At 37.3% G+C, this 7,984-nt stretch overlaps 1 long non-coding RNA gene across 1 annotated transcript; it reads left to right on the top strand.

Moving 5' to 3' along the window:
• Nucleotides 1-2,890: 2,890 nt before the first annotated feature.
• Nucleotides 2,891-3,590, top strand: LOC128128202 (uncharacterized). Its single transcript, XR_008226048.1, has 3 exons — nt 2,891-3,084; nt 3,176-3,365; nt 3,434-3,590. It is a non-coding gene; the product is annotated as an uncharacterized LOC128128202 (long non-coding RNA).
• Nucleotides 3,591-7,984: the final 4,394 nt, after the last annotated feature.

The raw sequence follows: 7,984 nt of genomic DNA on the forward strand, positions 1-7,984 counted from the left end.
ATCCTTTAATAGTGGGGGAAAGGGGGAAATGAAATTCTGAAAAAATTAAAAACCCCGCCATGCTCTCCTCTACCTTCTTTCAATCGTTCTTCTCTCTGTCTCTCTCTCTCTCTCTCTCTCTCTCTCTCTCCCTCACCATTGTCGGTCCTCGCACGTCAGACGACCGCACCGCCACCATTAGACCCACTTACCACTCCAAATCGTCATTGTTGCTCCTCTCTTAAACCACTGCAACCACCCTTCTCTCTCTCTTTCTAAAATGCTCATTTATGACCACCATCACACCAGCCACTACACCATCACCATTAGCAATGCACACCGCACCACCACTACCGTTCCTCTTTCTCCATACGAAAAAACCCTAATTTGTATGTGCTTACAGGTTTTAAAAATTAAAATGAGAGTGCATTGAAATAGGTGACCTAAAAGATGAATACACATGAAAATCCATCGTTGGAGGTAGGTTTTTCTCACTAATCTTTACTCTTCCTCAATGTTCTTTGAAATTTTACATTATATATTTCTCATCTGTACATGTACCAGAAGTTGTTTTCTATTTTCCATTTAATTTCACCCAACTCGTTTCTTAAATGAGTTTTTTCCTAATCTTGTGGTCAATTTGTTTTCTATTTGGAATCACACCTGTTCATGTAGTTTTACAGAAGAATGATTTGCATGAGAGGGATGATGGGGAGCTTGAAAGAACAGGTCAACTGTTCCAGCAAAAACCCCTGAACCTTCATTTTTCGAGAAATTCCCTTGATGCCCCTGACTCGAAAACTGTTTTTCACCCCCTGTAGCTTCTTTTGAAAACAAATTTCCATTATTTCCTTTGGTTTTCTTCACCACATCAACAAACCCATCATTTTGTTCCTTAACTTCTTTAGTGCTGGCAAGAAGCACTTGCATAAGATCCACAGTAGCTCCTTCTTTTCCTTTCTCTGTTTTACTTCTCTCCTCTTCTTCTTTCATCTGAATAGCAGTAACATCAATCGAGATCAGTGGAAATTGGTTTTTATTTTTTATAGTTGATACTTGAGAAAACCTTATATGTTTTTTTTATTTTGTGAAAATTAATTCCAGATGATGGTTTATAAAGAAGATATAGTAAACTACACTTCTGGCCCTGAGTGCAGCTAGTTTTTTTTTTTTAGTTTGGTCCCAAAATGCCCTCTTTCACTTGCTAAAGATTTAGGCTTCCAGCTACTCTCTGATGATATTGATATCAGACATTCAAGGAATGGTAAGGCGTAGATGGCATTTGTATTTTCATTTGGTATAACTTTCTGTTTAGCTCCTTTTACCTATTTACTTTTTTTTCTGTCCACTCATTGGTTTTTATTCTTCTTTTACCCAGTTCCAATGATCTACATGATGGATTGCACAGAAAATGACTGTAGTTCACTACTCAAGTCATCAACTAAGGTACTTTATATCCCTTGATTTTGGCTAGTGTATGTATTTGTAAATTCAATTAAAAGTTTTGATATGTGTATATCATGTTCCATGTTAGAGGCATGGGATATCATGTTTACATCTATGAAATGTTGACTACATGTTCATCTCAATGGTTTACTTAGATTTCATGTCTTGTATCTGTATCAGTTCTTAGTAGAACTTTTTTTTAACAATGGAATCACGGGTGGCTATGATTCTGTTTTCCATCAGATCTATAGTCATATTGTAAAAATCATACCTTGAGCTATAGAACTCAAACGGACCCCAAACCAGTTCCCAAAGTTCACAAATTGAGTTGGCTAACTTTCTTAAGCAGCCCAACTTCACTGGTAAGGACTTTATCTATGTGCAAGAATGGAATCTTTGCTGTTAGGTCTGATCCGGGTCTGTTCTGATATGTCATTTTGTTTTCATCATTTATAAGGCTTGGAAAAGGATCCAGAGTGATTCCAAGTTTCTATATGTTTCTGATATTATGAATTTAAGATCTCGAGCAGATGGAGTGCTATTTCCAATTATAAATTGGTTAGAATTGATCCAGATTCCAGATCAGTGGGCAGTCACCAGCTTTTACTAGTGTTTTGATTGTCCACAATGTGAATTTTATATCCGGAGCTTGGGAAATGCTTTTCATTCAATTCCAACTCTGAGACTTTCATTTGTATGTCCTTTACTTCTCTGAATTTTGGTATGGACGAATTCTACTCACAAGTTGGGTAGAATTGGCCAACCTCACTTGACTGTCTTGTTGGAGATAGAAGTGATACACCTTTTTGTAAAATTCATATTTGATTCATCCTTTGGAGTTAGAAGGAGTTCTTTATAGTTCTGGAATCCTGAACAATCATAGTTTTCTATAAAATTTAGTTAAAGCTATGTTTCTGTTTTAGATTTTGGAGTAAATCCGTTTTGAACAGCAGGTCTGTTTTAGAGACCTTGCTGTGAATACTCTTTTCTCAACTCATAGCTTCATTACTTCTCCTTTCTAACCTTTAGTCCTTCTAAGATGGGTTTTAAAAGCTTAAAATTTTTGCAAGTGTGCTATTGAAAATGAATAGCTGTACAGCTCTTTGTTGTATCTCAGTATCAATGCATGTTTCATATCTGTCAATGTGTGTGAAATTAAATATTATCAAATTTTGCATATACAAAAAAAAGTGTAGCTCCTATTTATTATAAACTCACTTGTTGAATATTGCCCAGATCTGGTTTTGTAATTCGGGATCTGGTGGTTGAGAGTGCATCAAAATCTTTGCGTATGTTGAGAGAAGAATGGATATTATTGTTGGAGTCCTGTAGAAACAAAAAAAAAATAGATGATGATCACAAAAGAAAACATAGATGTATAGAAATAGAAATACTCACGATACAAGAGGAAGCTTGTCATGTATAATGACAAAAATGTCCTTTGGGCTACACCCAGGTCGTCTGGCCAAAAGATGGTTGTATTCTCCAAGCAGATAAGCGCTAACCTGCATAATGACATCAGCATACAGTTGTCTATATTTGTGTAGGAAATATAAAATATAATCTACATACCTTCACCATTGTCTCATGTATTGCAGGCTTATCAAGATATTCTCTAGCTTTGAGAGCTGCATAAGGCTAATGATTAAAAAAAGAAAAGTGAGTCAGTAGTAAGTCCTATGAACTTTAATAATGCAGATACCAATCTACATTCTACAATACCAAATTAATTAGAATATTCATGAATCAGAATGGAGATTCTAAAGATCATCATCCAAATGCACCAAAATTTAGAGTAAGATCGAACCACTATTAATGAAGGTATTCTACTGGGCTAGGATGCTTGTTGTTTGGATATGGAGCCATGGAAGAACTTGGACCCTTCCGTGTTAACAGTGATGGAAAAACACTCTACCCCAACCACTATGCATGGAACAATGGTAACAAAAATTCCTTTAATTACTATGTCCCATTAACATCACTTATAATCTTAGTCCCTGTCTTGCAGGTGCATGCCTAACCCTATAAAACCTTTGCTTTTGAGGTACTAACTGTTTTCTCCTGGAATTTTTTTTGCCTGAGATTTTTTGCTGCCAGCTATCCCTTCGGGACCACTCTTATGTATTATGTTAAAAGCACCAATTCAGAAATTTGCTGATTATGTAAGTCAGCTTTCCTCTTCCTTTCTGCTTTTTATTATTTATGCACCCTTATGCCACAAATCTCTTTATTTATCATACTAAATATGCAACCATCCCTTATTTTACTCCTAACTTGTTGTATAATTCATTCATGTCAGCTGCATATATGTTGCATAAAATAAATTGGTAAAAGTAGACATGTGAATTATGCATCTGTTATCTCAAATCTTACATTTATTTTTATTTATGTTATTGTTTTTTCCAGCTTTTAAGTGTTGGTGTCAAGCTTGTTGGCAATACAGTGTGGAGTACCCTCTTTCATCAATTCTTAATAGTGATGTCACGTGAGAAATCATTTTTCTTTTTGTTAAACAAGTCTTTATTATCATGTATTAGGTCATACCATGGGTAAAAACAGCCTTGCCCCTGGTTCCGGGGTTGTCACAAAATACTTGACTTTTTAACTTTGTTTGTGGTTTCATTTAGTAATAATCCTTCTGAGGGGGTGTTTGTTGGGCTGCTTCTTTCAATGTCATTAACAACAGTGGTAAGTAAAATCTTACTACTATGAACCTCTTTTGCTTAAACCTACCTTATTGACCTGTAGCTGATTAAACATTAAATTAATTATGCAGGTTTTGAAGTTTTTGATGGAAAAGAATAGTGTTAATGCTCTTCATAGAAAAGTATGTTGGTATTTTAGGAAATTTGGCTAATAATTTAGTTAATTATATAAAAAATGTTGAAATCTTACATTTGTCTACTATTGGAATGATTATTTGTAGTATTACATTTGTCTACTATTCGAATGATTATTTGTATAACATTAACTTTTGTGCAATGCATTGTATTATTTGTATATGGTATTTTATTTTCCATTATGTGACATAAAATGCAAATTTAATATGAAAATAAGTAAATCCATAAATATATATATATTTTTTTTAATTTAAAATTACGATACGCAAAAATGTGTGTCATCTTCATTTATGACATGGCCTTTCTTGACAGGGGCTTTCTTGATACGCATTGCGTGTCATTAACACGCGCGTCGTAAGGTTACGACACGCAAATGCGTGTCGTCTTCCTTTATGACAGGGCCTTCCTTGATACGCATTGCGTGTCGTAACCGCGCGTCGTAAATGCGTGTCGTAAATGCGCGTCGTAAATGCGCGTCGTCTATCTTTATGACATGGCCTTCCTTGACACGCATTTGCGCGTCGTCTGAGCCATTTACGACGCGCAATGAGCGTCGTAAAAGGCCTTTTTTCTTGTAGTGTCTCTTCTATCTCATAGATCTTATTTACTTTCTATGAAATACGTGTTATGTGGGTGTGCCTCATCTGTTATGTGGAATATGTATTGAATGAAAATGCTATACAGGTTTTAAACTATGTATAAAAATATATATTTTTATCTACTAATATGTTGGGTAGAACATGGGTAGATAGTTGGTGTTAAATAAACAGATGAGAGGCCTCGATGTTGTTGTTGTTGTTGTTGATCTAGTTATTCAGCGGAGTATGGATAACGACCACGGACTCTTTCTAGACAGTCCAGTGGAACGCTAGCAAGTTCATAACCTGTAGGTGTTGTGAACGATGTGTTCACCGGTGTACTCTATCCCCCTCATGGTTGCCTTTAGGATATCTATTGTTGAGGAAACCCCTTAGCAGTGATGTCCGTCCCGATGAAAATCCTAGATTTGGTCCCTTGAGATAGATGTTATTTTAGGGACGTAAAGTGAGGATAACGGGAATGGGAAATCGGGATAGTGATTGGTTGGTGAAATTAAATATAATTTATTTATTGTGGGTTGAAAACCCTATATGCTCACCAGGCTCCCAAGCCTGACCCACTCAGTTTTAATTGTATTACAGGTAGTGGCGCGAGGGCATAAGATGGTTGAATCATCAAGTTGTTTTGTTTACAAGTCTGTATATGTATATATTTGTTGAATGACTTGTAATGTTATCGTTTATGCTTTATGGTCTGTATCGGAACATGACATCCAGAGTTTTGATTATATAATGAAAATGCATCTCTTGATGAAATGCTTTGATAAATATTATTTTATCATGTTTTGTTTTAGGAACAAATTCCGCAACTCTTTCAAATCAAAAGGATTTACTCTGAAATTATTTAAAACATAAATGAAAATCGGTCTTTTCTGGCCGAGATTTTGGGGATGTCACAGTTGGTATCAGAGCATTAGTTTAAGCGAACTAGGAATTTGTCGGATTTCTAGACTTAAACTTAGAATGCTAAGTAGAACTTTGAGATGTGTGTCTGTTGGATTTTAGACACGAGCACTAGTTTATTTTAGGAAAGTTGCCTAAAATGCTTTTATGTGCTAAATGTTATATGTTGCCATATATGATGTTAATTGTTCAGATCTACGGTCTGTTGCCGACCGGATCTGGAAACCTTATGTGTGTAGGATTCTAAGCGTATGTCTACGGTATTAGAACTAGCATGTAAACGTTTCAGAGTAATAAGGATGATTTGAATATCTATCGTGAATGAGGATGTAATTTCACCTTATTCGGTGTGTAGATCAAAAATGGTGAGAACAAGGAGTGGCGTTGGAAACGCAGATGAAAACAGGAATCAACCGCCAGTGATTGAGCAAATACCTATTGTAGCAGCAGCACCATAACCAATAACAATGGCTGAGGTGCAAGCCATGATTCGGGCTATGCTAGCCCAACAAAGGGATGAGATGCAACAGATGTTGCATGATAATAGGGACGAACCTATCATACCTATTGAGGAACCCGAATTGATTCCCGAGCAATCGTAGGAAGGGAACAATAGTCGCATTATGAGTCAAGTTGGGACTCAAGAAGAACGAAGGAACGATCCGGAAAGAAGAAACAACAAGGATGGGCGAATGTACAAGAAATTCTTGGGCGCCAAGCCGCCAAGTCTTTCTGGGAGCCCAAAGCCTGTTGAGATAATGGATTGGATCTCCGAAATGGAGATGGTATTTGAAAGTTGCGACTGTAGCAACAAACAGAAGACTGTCTTTGCAATCAGACAACTGAAGACTGGAGTCTTGAGTTGGTGGAAGTTGTTGGCAGATACTATGCCACGAGGAGAAGCCCTAAAAATGTCATGGGAGGAGTTCTTGGAACAACTAAGGGTGCAGTATTATTCAGAGATAGATCTAATTGATCTGAACAATGAGTTCCAAAACTTGAAGAAGGGGAAAATGAGCATAGACGACTATGTTACTGCATTCACTGAGAAAATGAAGTTATTTCCGTACCTAGTGCCAACGGAACTCTCCAAGATTGAGAGGTTTGCTAATGGACTGTCTGCCGACTTTGGTCCGACAGTCAAGATGACAACTACTCTGAAAACAGCTGTTCGTGCAGCTAAGAATGTGGAAGCCCAGCAGAAGGAAAAGGGTCTAGAAAGGATTGATGTTGGTGAAAAGAGGAAGTTTGATGGAACTTCAGGGTCCAACAAGAAAAACAAGTTCTTGAAGTCTGGTTCGAGGGGAGGTGGAGGCGAAGCGAAATGGTGCGACAAATGTATGAAGAAGCATCATGGAAAATGTGAGGTAGTGGCCACATGCTACAAGTGTGGAAAGCCAGGTCATTATGCAAATGAATGCACCCTCTCTAAGAAGGATTGCTATGGTTGTGGTGAGGAAGGACACATGTCGAGGGACTGCCCGAAGAAGAAGGAGGCAGCTAGACCCAACATTCCGCCAAAGCCAAAGGCGAGAGCATTCCAAATGACACTGGAAGTTGCTAAAGATGAAGCTGATGTCGCTTCAGGTACCTTTCTCGTTAACGAATTGCGTGCGCAAATTTTATTTGATTCTAGAGCCAACTACTCCTTTATATCGCATGAATTTGGTAGAAAACTAGCTTTGCCTGTTGATAGACTAGATAATGCCTTATTAGTCGAAGTTGCTAGTGGCAAGTTTGTACCTGTTAGCCATTATATGAAAAACATCTTAATTGATCTGAATGGGAATAAGTTCCACGAGGAATTATTGCCTATCGAACTTAATGGTTTCGATATCGTGCTTGGAATGGATTGGCTTAGCGCCAATGATGCCGAAATTTTATGCAAGAAGAAGATAGTTAAAGTAAACCCGCATGGAAAAGATTCATTTATGGTGTATGGAGACAAACGCAGAGTGAATTCTGGAATCATTTCATTGATGAAAGCCAGAAAATGTTTGACCAAGGGATGTACATCATATTTAGCATTCGTGATTGATGCTAAGAAGGAAAAGAAGGTGATGTAGAGTATTCCAGTTGTGTGTAATTATCCGGAAGTATTTCCCAAAGATCTTCCTGGATTACCGCCTGATCGACAAGTGGAATTCCGTATTGACTTGTTGCCAGGAACAACACCAATTGCAAAAGCACCTTATCGATTAGCACCGACGGAGATGA

The sequence above is a fragment of the Lactuca sativa genome, chromosome 8 (genome assembly GCF_002870075.4).
Source record: "Lactuca sativa cultivar Salinas chromosome 8, Lsat_Salinas_v11, whole genome shotgun sequence".
Lineage (NCBI taxonomy): Eukaryota > Viridiplantae > Streptophyta > Magnoliopsida > Asterales > Asteraceae > Lactuca > Lactuca sativa.